Raw genomic sequence first — 12,324 nt, 5'->3', positions numbered from 1 at the left:
GTTAAGTCGAACGCGACAAACCTCACCGAATGCAACATTAACAATTTCATTGGGTTGGAGATGTTTCTATGAAAGTGCGCGAAAGCGGCAGTGATATAGGAAGACGCATAGAACAATTTGAAGCGCGATGTGTTTCTATCAGACGAGTACTCGTGCCCACCCCTGATCTTCCTTTCCTATGCTATAGCGAACATAGGCACAAAACTGATTTGTAGAGAAAAGTTGGAAGGTTACAAATAATAAAGCATGCGTCACAAAGACCTACAATGTTATATTGAGCTTCCGTAAACATGGTTGTCGATTGGCGGACCCCCGCTCCCGTTTTGGGGCCTACATCATGTGTTGTATTCGACGGCCCTCTTCGTAACCCAGTGTACCTTGTAGCGCAAACACCCCGCAAAGAATTCGTGGAGACATAAGTTTAAACGAAGAGTATTACGGCAAATGTCTGTACTTCCTAATGATATGTATTAAGTAATATGCACGCTCGCTTACACAGGAAACGCTCTAAAACTCAACTGGTGACTTCTTGAACGATGTGCTTGATGCGTGCGTAAGCTGTGTACAATATGCCGAGTCATAGCTAATAGGCGATGTCTCGTATCAGTTACTCATCAGCATACGGTAGAAAGTAAAGCAGTGGTCCACATGCTGAAACTATGTGGGCTAAGACAATGTGGTGTTAAGTTCAAAAAACAAAACAAAAAACTCCTATCCCCGCCACTGCAGAAGCTATCGCGAACCTCATCACGAATCTGAAAGTCTTTACTTCATCAGGCATTGATAAACTTAACACAAAAATACTGAATAACACCACTAATATTTGCAGTCACTTTCTGTGTTTTATCTTTAACCAGTCTCTCTCATCCGGTGAGTTGCTTAATGACTTGGAGATCAGCAATGTAGTTCCCGTATTCAAGTAAGGTGACAGACACTCACCCCGTAATTATCGACCAATTTCTCTAACATGCATATCTTGCAAACTTCTTCAACATCTTATAGCTTCTCATATATATGATCACCTTGAATCGAATAACTTTTTTCTCTCTAATCAGCATGGCTTTAGGAAAGGCTACTCTTGCGACATTCGGTCGTTCAAGTTCAGCACTGAGATTCACTTTAATATGAACAGTAACGATCAAACCGATTGCCTCTTTCTCTATTTCGTGAAAGCTTTTGATGTTGTCTTTCATTGTTTAATCTCTAAATTGTCTTCTCTCTGTATCGATGTATTAACATTGCCTTGGATGCGCAACTTATTCTCATCCCGTCAGCAATTTACGGTGGTTAACGACACTTCATCTAACATTCGCGATGTCACGTCTGGTGTTTTCCGGGGCAGCGTACTGGGTCCATGTACTCTTTTTATTATACATTAAAGACTTACCCGCTAACCTATCATCCTGAGTGAGGTTGTTTGTGGATGACTGCGTCATCTACCGCAATATTCAATCTATTAACGATCATTCCGTACTGCTAAATGACCTTAATGAAACCTACAGGTGGTGCGGAGCTTGGTAGATGTCGCTTAACGCCTCTAATGCAAGTTAATCCCGTTCACTAGAAAACGTAATAACTCATCCTTCCTCTATACTATTGCAAATATCGAAAATATTGTTGTTTCAGCCATTTTATTGTACAAATATCTTAGTGTTCAATTTTCATCAATCTTATCTTGGACTACGCATATATCAGCTGTCTCTTCAAAAACCTCTCAGTCTCTCGGCTATCTACGCAAAAAACTTACGCAAGGCTCCTTCTAACGTACGTGCATTATCATATCTAATACATGTCCGTCAACAATTAGAATATGCATCATCCACATGGTCACCACATCAAGATTATCTTGTCCGTACGTTGGAAGCCGTCCAGAATAGGGCAGCGAGATTCACAACCAGTAACTGCGACTATCATTCAAGCATCACCCTGCTAAAATAAGACCTTGGATTCACGTCACTGGATCGACGCCACGTCATTGCCCTTTTATTTTTATTAATTTTATAGACACATATACAGTAACAAATGCCACTGTTTGCCGCTTCATGTCCCTTTGCGCACATCTCGACGTAATCACAACGCACGTAGTTTCATGCGCAATTGTGCATTCATGGTCCCACACTGGCATTGAACTCATCACCATTAACTCGAGCCATAGCACATTGGAACAGCCATCCAGATCGCATCGTATCCATCTCTAGCTGGGAATATTTTCGCGATAACCAGATTTTGTTGTGTTTTACTATTGTATAACTTTGCTGCGCCTTGCTGTTTATCATTTTTAATTTTTTGTTTGTTTTCTCGTTTTTTATTTTTGCCTTTACCCTGTATTTTTTGCAAGGTATATTCTGATGCCCCCTTACTCAATGCTTTTTAATCGGCCTGTAAGCAATTTTGAATAAAGAAGCAAATAAATGAATAAATAAATAATAAAAATGTTTCACGCACAGACAGATGTTGAACAGTTGCAGATGTTTATGTAACCAGTTGTTTGCACTTGCAAAACAATGTACACAGGAACATGAGGGTTAGATACACGAGAAGCGATAAGGTGATATGAAGGGCTGCTGCTAACGAGGATTGCAGCCCTTGACACTGCTATATAAATCAACTTCAGTGGATGGCACCTAAATACAATTGACGTTAACCCGATGTGACGGCTGGTTTATAAAATGTTTATAAAATTAGATAGCCAGCACTGCAACCATAACTAACGTTTCATGAACATCAGGTCTATTTGTAAAGCCGTTCTGAGACCTGGCGTGTCTCTGTGCTAGAATACTTCATTGCCGCGCAGAATGCTGAGATTCTAAACCTGCTAGGACCCTGACATTTATTCTTTGCATTCATCGGGTCAACGCTGCCGATGTCCGTTTTTGCTTAACGTTCAGGCGTCAAAATTACCAACGTGTGTTCTCACCATTCCTGAGTAGATAGTAAGTGTCAATCATCTGTGGCACATACCCGCATACCAATGGCACATACCCGCCGGCAGGTATGTGCCACTGTCTGGTGGAAAGTGTTAAACGACGTACGCGGCGGAACTGTGACATTATTCATGCCTTGCACAGTGCGTGATATCCGTCCAAACATTTTACCCTCCCATAGTGATTTTGGTTCACGCCAAGTTAAGGGGCTGATCGTATAGGAGCACGCCGATGTAAGGGGCTAGATAGATAGATAGATAGATAGATAGATAGATAGATAGATAGATAGATAGATAGATAGATAGATAGATAGATAGATAGATAGATAGATAGATAGATAGATAGATAGATAGATAGATAGATAGATAGATAGATGCCGGAAGTGCTGGCAGCACGCGATGAAATGCTTCTATTTAAAGTGTTTCTATCTTCTCAATCTTCTTTTTACGAGAACGTGTATCAGCATCGAGATATTCTACACTTACTACTTGAAATGCTGATTTTGTAAATATTGATGCAGTGTTAAATGCCCTTTTGCTGGTCTTCTGACATGAAGGTGCGCATTGCTAGATATAAAAATTCTTTAGTCGCTCACTTGAATATAAAGTAGATGCATAAGAAAACACCTGTAAAGGCAAGTGTTCGTAGACTATTTACTTAAAAGATTCTGCTGATCCCCCACACCTTGGGAATCGACGTGAATCCGAAGCATGCGGAGGGAAGGTGAGCGTGTTGTAATTTGTTTGTCGAGCAATCCGTTAATTAACGGCGCTAAATATATATATGAATTTTCTACGCACAGATATACGTTGGGAAGTTGTAGATGTTTGTATAACCAGTTGTTTGCACTTGCGCAATAATGCCAACAGTAAAGTGAGTACTAGCAACGCCGGAAACGATAAGCTGACATTATGCGCTGCCACTCACCAGTATGAAAGCCATGGACACTGCTACAAAAATCCACTGCAGCGAATGGCATTCAGCTCTAATTGACGTTAACCCGACGTCACGGCTGTATCATAGGAGCACATTTGTAATATTTATAAAAATGAATAGCCAGCACTGCAACCACTAATGACGTTTCACAAAGACTGAGGTCTACTTGTAAAGCAGTTCCGAGATCGGGCGTCGATCTGTGGTATAATGCTTGATTGCAACGCACAGTGCTGGGGTTCGATTCCTGCTGGGACCCTGACATGTATTATTTGTATTCATCGGCTCAACGCTACGGATGCCAGGGTAACATCAGGCGAGATTAAAGTTTGCGAGACAATCACTTGAGATTCCCTCGGGCAGCCAAGAATATCGTTCACACCAGCTTTTTCTTTCTTTTTTTTGCACACGCACAAACAGCTGCGATAAATAAATGACAATAGAGCTGGAGAGCATAGGATGCCTCGGCTAACAATATCTTCTCTCAAGTGCTTCAATAAACACACTGTGTTTGGAGGGTGTCGCGCTACGGTATCGCCACGGGCTGCCAATACTGGGCCGGATAAATGGCACAAAACGAAAAGCAACAAACATATTCACAGGTGGATAAGTGTACGCGACAGAGAGTGGCGTGCAGTTCCCCCAATACCAAACTTGCCATAAGAACGAACCTCTAGACCTTTTTTTTATCGTCTCAAAAATATTCTAATTAGATAAAAACGTTCTTCGAAGAATAAGATAAAACCATTTTATAATAAGGGATCTCTATTATAATGGCCACAGCTTGAACTAGACCGCGAAAGGCTGGGAAACGGCAGCGCTGGTTTGCACCTATAGCTCGTCCAGACTTGGCTATGCTTTTAGCCTCTCACCTGTTTCTTTCATCCTCCTTGATATACTAGACTATACATAGCTACGCTTACTCACTTTATTTTATCCTATTTATTAGTCAGCGTGCTTCTATCTCTCTCTATGCCTAAAAAATATCCCGTGGAACACCCAGCTATGCTGTAGAACACCCACAGCGCGTCTGGATTTAGGCAAATCCCACTACCCAAACCACTGGTAAATGAAAGGGAACACACTGACAGCGAACACCAATTAACACGTTGTAGCTCCTCTTATTAATCGCCTGGACAACTGAGCGCGTGCCGGTTCATATTGTTGATAATTCTCTATACAGGGTGGTCCAGCTATCTTAAGCCAGAGTTTGAAAATGTGCCGACACACGCAATTACGACGCGACCAAATGCATGATGCTTAACGTTTCCTGGAGTTAGGCTATTTTTTGTGTTCTGAAATAATGTTTATTTAGATCTGTTTGATTAACCAACTTTTGAAGAAACGAAGATGGATGAAAATTTCAGTGAGAAAGTTGTAGGTCGCCTTGCAAAACGTTCGATTAGACAGTTTAGAACATTATAACCATTAAAAATTTGTGTTTTTCTGCAAATTACAGCTGCCCGCGAAATAAAAAAAATACCACGTGATAAACCCATTGGTGCACCTACGCGCGCCGTTATTCTGGTGCTCTCTAACGTTCCGCGTACGAACGATACGTTTCCTTCAGACCGGTTCGTGACAGCGATAAGCAGTCACAGCGGTTATCACTTTTGTGGCTGATAGCAAAACCCTTTCGTTGCAAAGTCACCACCACCATTGCGGCCTTGTCGAGACAGCACAATCGGGCAAATGCTATGGTCGTTCGTACGCGGAACGTTAGGGAGCACTCGAATCATTCTGCGCACTGGCGTGCAAGCTTGTTTGTCACAAGGTATTTTTTTTGTACTTCGCGGGCATTTGTAGTTAGCAGAGAAGCAGTAATAATTAATAGATGTAATGTTCAAAACTGTCTGATAGGACGTTTTGCAAGCCAATCTACAACTTTCTCATTTAAACTTCTTATCCAACTTCACTGTTTCAAATTTTAATTATTTAAAAAGACCTAATTACACATTATTTCAGAACACAAAAAATCTGACCAACTAACGTGGACTAACATGAATTTGGTCGCATCCTAATTGCGTGTGTGAGTGTCGGCATATTTTTGAAACTCTAGCTAAAGATAGCTGGGGTACCCCATATATATATATATATATATATATATATATATATATATATATATATATATATATATATATATATATATATATATATATATATATATATATATATATATATATATTGCCACCATTGATGAACGAGCCACTGTGGCTCATACTCGTTTTTGGGCTGCGAAGAAGAAGAGAACATCTTAGTTGCTATGGTTCAAGTGAACTCCTGGCTGCAGGTTTTGTTTTGCTCGTGACATTACTGGTGGAGGTGCTGGGTACGTGTACTTCGGCTGTGTCGGCCATCGTGGAGACAGCTACATCTCCCAGAGCAAGAATCAGCCACCGCCTGCGTGGGTTACCCCCTGAATTTGGTCCCTTGGCATCGACACCCAGAAAGATGGCAACTTTGATGACAAGCCAGGTGCTCCAAACCAGCGATGCCCATGGTTCTCTTCTCGCGCATGTTTTTTATGCGCCACAGACACCAAAGCCGTTCCAGACACCAAAGCCGTTCCATGGAGACATCTTCGAGGATGTTGATGCCTGGCTCGACCACTTTGATCGGGTTGCCAGTATCAACGAATGGGACGATGTTCGCAAGCTGCGCCGAGTTTACTTCTACTTGGAGGATTCTGCGAAGACGTGGTACGAGAACCACGAGGGCTCCTTTGCAACATGACAAGAGTTTAGCCGACAGCTCCGTGACGCCTATCGCAACACCGTGAGGAAGGAGAGGGCTGAACAAGTCATATCCTGCAGAAACCAACGGCCGAACGAACGTGTATCCATGTTTGTCGAGGACATGCTTCCGTTCTTCAAGCGCGCGGACCCTGCCATGCCCGAGGAAAAGAAGGTGCGGCATTTGATGCGCGGAGTAAAAGAACAGCTTTTCGCTGGGCTCGTGCGCAATCCACCGACGACAGTCGCCCAGTTCATCAGTGAGGCAGCCACGATGGAACGTACGCTGCAGCAGCTGTCGTCACAATACGAACGCCAGATCCCGGCCACCACATGCTCTATCGGCTCTGACAGCGAGAGACAGGCCCTCGCAAACTTCATTCGAAGTATCGTTCGGGACGAATTGCGACAGCTTCAGGCAGTCAGATCCCATCAACCTGTGTCAGCCCTCGCAGATGTAATCAGACAAGAAGTCCGGCAGGCCGTCACATCCCTGGCCTCAATCGCACCACCGATTCCCGAGTCCCCAGTCCTGACATACGCAGCGGCATTGCGATCCCCTGCGCCACCGGATACAGATACTTCTATGCGGCCAAGGTACCAGGCTATGCAGCCATTCCACGACACTGCTTCGAGCCCGCCTCTCTGTTCAAGGTTTTCGAGCACACCCACCTATCTGCCGTCTACCTCAAGACAAAGTGGTAGCAAGGCAAGCACGTGGCGCACCTCGGATAACCGTCCGCTCTGCTATCACTGTGGCGAAGCGGGTCACGTATGCCGGAACTGTCAATACCGGCAACTAGGTCTCCGTGGCTTCCACCCTGATGCTCGATGCCCGCGCTACGGTGAGCGCCCCCGCGAAATCGAAGCCTATCTCACGGGCCAACGTACTCCTTCGACTATTCAGCACCACCAATCGAGATCACCATCGCCTCGCCGGTCTACGTCACCCAGTTTGCCGTCATCGTCTTCCGCTCCTTTCAGGAGCCGGTCACCAAGTCCCCGCAGGGGAAACTAGGAACGGCGACTTCTGGGGGTGAAGTCGCGGCCCGGCGAACTGTAAAAGACCCTCCTTCGACGCAACGACCGGACGAGGACGATTCCGGTTTTGCAGTGTTCTCCGACAGCAAAAAGATTGTTTCTGCTGAAATCGCCGTCTTCGTCGACAATCATGCTGTTAACGCCCTCGTCGACACCGGTGCCGACTATTCCGTAATGAGCGCCACACTGGCATCTGAACTGAGGAAGGTTACCACGCCATGGCAAGGACCCCAGTTGCGCACGGCAGGTGGCCATCTGGTGACGCCTACTGGTATGTGCACGGCACGCATTCGAATACGTACGTCGACATTTGCGGGCTCTTTCCTCGTATTGCGTGTGTGCTCTCGGCCAGTCATTCTAGGATTGGACTTTCTTCGTGAAAACGGCGCCGTCATCGACCTCCGTGAAATACTTGTGTCGTTCGAGGATCCTTTTTGCGCTGCAACTGACAGTACGCAATTCCGGAAAAGAGCGCTCCGTGTTACCGACGATTCTCTGACTCTCCCACCTCGAAGCAGCCTCTTTGTCAAAGTAGAATTGGGACAGGACGTGTCTGACGCGGTAATTGCAGAGGCCAATTTGTCTCTCCTTATTTCACGACAAATCTGTGTTGCCCGAGGAATCATTCAGCCTATCAATAGGCATGCTCGCCTGCTGGTCACGAACTTCAGCGACGAATATCGCCACCTAACGAGACACACTGCCCTTGCATATTGTGAAGAACTTGCCGATGCCGACGGTCCGTCCACGTTGGCTTCTTTTCATCGAATGGCCACCCTGACGAGGCCTTCGCGAGCACTCTCGACGTAAACGAGAGACTACCTTCGGCTCAACGAGAAAGCCTTTTGCGTTTACTCGGCTCATTTCAAGACTGCTTTGCCACTACGTCAAAGGTTAAACAGACACCACTTGCTTAGCATCGTATCATCACGGAACCCACCGAGAGACCCATCCGACAACATGCCTATAGGGTGTCGCAAAAAGAGCAAGACGCTATACGTGGCCAAGTCCAGCAGATGCTTCAGGACGACGTCATTCAGCCATCGAACAGTCCCTGGGCTTCGCCAGTTGTGCTAGTAAAGAAGAAGGACGGTATGTTGCGTTTTTGCGTTGATTACCGTAAACTGAACAAGGTCACCAAAAAGGACGTTTATCCTCTACCCCGGATAGATGACTCGTTGGACCGTATACGCAACGCTAAATATTTTTCCTCCATGGATTTGCGTAGCGGCTACTGGCAAATCGCAGTGGACGAGCACGACCGCGAAAAGACGGCGTTTATTACTCCCGACGGCCTGCAAGAGTTTAAAGTGTTGCCTTTCGGTCTATGCTCAGCGCGAGCTACTTTCCAAAGAATGATGACGCCGTGGTGATGACGCCGCGGTCTTTGCGGACACGTTTGAACAACACGTCCAACGCCTTCATGCAGTTCTTCAGGCAATCAGAACAGCGGGGTTGTCTCTCAAACCCGACAAATGTCAATTTGGATATGAAGAACTGAAGTTCCTTGGCCACGTTGTGAGTCATGCCGGCATCCGCCCAGATCCGGAGAGAACCCGCGCCGTTGACGCCTTTCCCGTGCCCACAAATAAGCGCGACCTACGCCGATTTCTGGGGCTCTGTGCGTATTACAGGCGCTTTGTCAAAAACTTCTCGAACATTGCTGAACTCCTCAACAAGCTTACAAAAGACGGTGTCTTGTTTGTTTGGGGTCCCGATCAGTGCCATGCGTTCGACACCCTCCGAAACCTCCTCCAGGCTCCGCCTGTACTGGGTCATTTTGACGAAAGCTCTGACACGGAATTACACACTGAGGCCAGCAACGTTGGGCTAGGAGCGGTATCAGTTCAGAGGCATAATGGCGTAGAGCGCGTGATCGCTTATGCGACCAGAACGTTATCACCAGCGGAGAAAAACTATTCTGCAACCGAAAAGGAATGCCTCGCTGTTGTCTGGGTCATAACAAAGTTCCGCCCATACTTGTATGGCCGCCCATTCAGGGTAGTTAGCGACCACCATTCCCTTTGTTGGCTCGCAAATCTCAAAGATCCCTCAGGTCGTCTAGCACAATGGAGCCTTCGGCTACAAGATTTCGATGTCACCATCGTCCACAAATCTGGGCGGAAACACACCGACGCCGACTGTTTCTCATGTGCACCGGTCGAAAATGCCAACACTGACCTTGAAGACGACGACACTTTTCTTTCTGCCGTATCAGCAACACGCTTGGCTGAGCAACAGCGTCACGACTCGCAGCTCATTCCGCTCATCGATTACCTTGAAGGACGCAATTCCCACCCTCCTCGAAGCTTTGCACGCTCGCTATCCTCCTTTTGTTTCCGCGATGGAGTGCTTTACAAAAAGAACTTTCATCCTACACAAGCTATGTATCTGCTTGTTGCGCCAACTACGCTTCGTGGTGACATTTTACGTGCGTGTCATGATGAACCATCGTCCGGACACCTCGGCTATACGCGCACGCTGCAACGGATTCAACGCTCCTACTACTGGCCACGTCTCGCAAAGACTGTGAAGCACTACGTTCGCACATGTCGCGACTGTCAGCGACGCAAGATTCCACCTTTACGACCAGCGGGACTACTGCGACCAATAGGCCCACCAAAGGAGCCCTTTCATCAGATTGGCATGGACTTGCTGGGGTTATTCCCCACGTCTTCGTCTGGAAACTGGTGGATTGTGCTCGCTACAGACTACTTAACACGCGACTTTGAAACCAAGGCACTTCCAAAAGCCACCGCAGCAGATGTCGCCCAATTTTTCGTTAACAGCATCGTCTAAACGTCACGGTGCTCCAGCTGTCGTCATAACTGATCGTGGGACAGCTTTCACCGCAGAGATGCTGCAGGAAGTCTTGCGATGAAGTGGCACGGAACATCGTAAAAGAACGGCTTACCACTCGCAAGCAAATGGGCTGACTGAACGACTCAATAAGACGATTGCAGACATGCTGTCAATGTATGTGGACATCGATCACAAGAACTGGGATGCCATACTTCCCTACGTAACTATTGCGTATAACACAGCTGTTCAAGAAAGTACCGGTTTCACACCTTTTCGCTTAGTCCACGGTCGCGACGTCACGACGATGCTCGACGCCATGCTCCTGCCCGACAACTTAGGAATATACCACACGGATGCCGCCAAATTCGCGCAGTGCGCAGAAGAGGCCCGTCAACCTGCTCGTCACCGTATTCAACGTCACCAAACCGCAGACGCGCGCCGCTACAATCTTCGCCACCGTGAAGTTATTTTTAAGCCAGGTGATGAAGTCTGGGTGTGGACCCCTATCCGACAGCGTGGGCGTTCAGAAAAGCTTCTTCGCCGCTACTTCGGCCCTTACAAGGTTGTGCGACGTCTCAGCGACGTCTCGGCGACGTCACTTACGAGGTTCTCCCACAAGGCAATTCGAGAAGTTCCCGTTTCACCCCGCAAACTGAAGTCATTCACGTTTCACGTCTCAAACCATACTTTTCGCGCTTTGAATCGCCAATGAGTGACTGACTTTATTGGTAACTTCGCGTCTTTTTTTTTTGTCTTTTCCTTACATTTTTCCTATTTCTCTTATTTCTCATTTATCTTTTGTTCCTACAACCAACTACGTTATGCCGCCTTATGCCATTCATTTTGCTCGCATGCTAATTTTCATCTCATTTTGTTTTCTTTTTTTTTTGCCATCATGTACAGCATCGAGACGATGCTTCTTGGGAGAGGGGGTAATGCCACCATTGATGAACGAGCCACTGTGGCTCATACTCGTTTTTGGGCTGCGAAGAAGAAGAGAACATCTTCGTTGCTCTGGTTCAAGTGAACTCCTGGCTGCAGGTCTTGTTTTGCTCGTGACAATATATATATATATATATATATATATATATATATATATATATATATATATATATATATATATATATATATATATATATATATATATATATACTTAAATATATATATATATATATATATACTTAAATATATATATATATATATATATATATATATATATATATATATATATATATATATATATATATATATATATATATATATATATATATATATATATATATATATATATATATATATATATATATATATATATATATACGACGCGTAGCAGACCTGTAACCTTGTCTTTAACACCTTAGCTGTAATATTCCGAACACTTCAGTCACTTGAGCGCCACTATATGATACCTTATAGGAAAAAGGATGCCTGTACCACTGTATTATTCGACTACTTAAATACAGATTACCCTGTTAGTTTTTCTTATTTCATTTCTTTGTTTCATATTAATTTCGGTGGAATGGGTTCTTTGCGCATCTGCGTGCTCACTCAATTAGTGCGTTCATTTATTTATTAGATTATGCTGGTTTATTTTTTTCTTACTTATACTTGTCAAAAAGAGTGTTCCGGCCACTGAATACTTCGATATCCCACTTGTGGGTATGCACCATAAGAAATAAATTATCGTCATAATCATCATATCCAGCTATACGGTTGGCTACCTCAACCTAGGAAAGCAGCGTCCTATAAGCAAACCAATACTTTCCCGCTACTTTTCATCTCACCGCGATATCTCATGACAGCGCTTCGGTACAGTATGAAACAATATGGCGTGGCATTCCGTGCAACGTTAAAGAAACACGCAAAGCTCACTTTCTTTTTTCCCCAGAAAG

The sequence above is a fragment of the Rhipicephalus microplus genome, chromosome 1, assembly GCF_043290135.1.
Source record: "Rhipicephalus microplus isolate Deutch F79 chromosome 1, USDA_Rmic, whole genome shotgun sequence".
NCBI classification, from domain to species: Eukaryota; Metazoa; Arthropoda; class Arachnida; order Ixodida; family Ixodidae; genus Rhipicephalus; species Rhipicephalus microplus.
Note: the sequence above shows the minus strand (reverse complement) of the source record.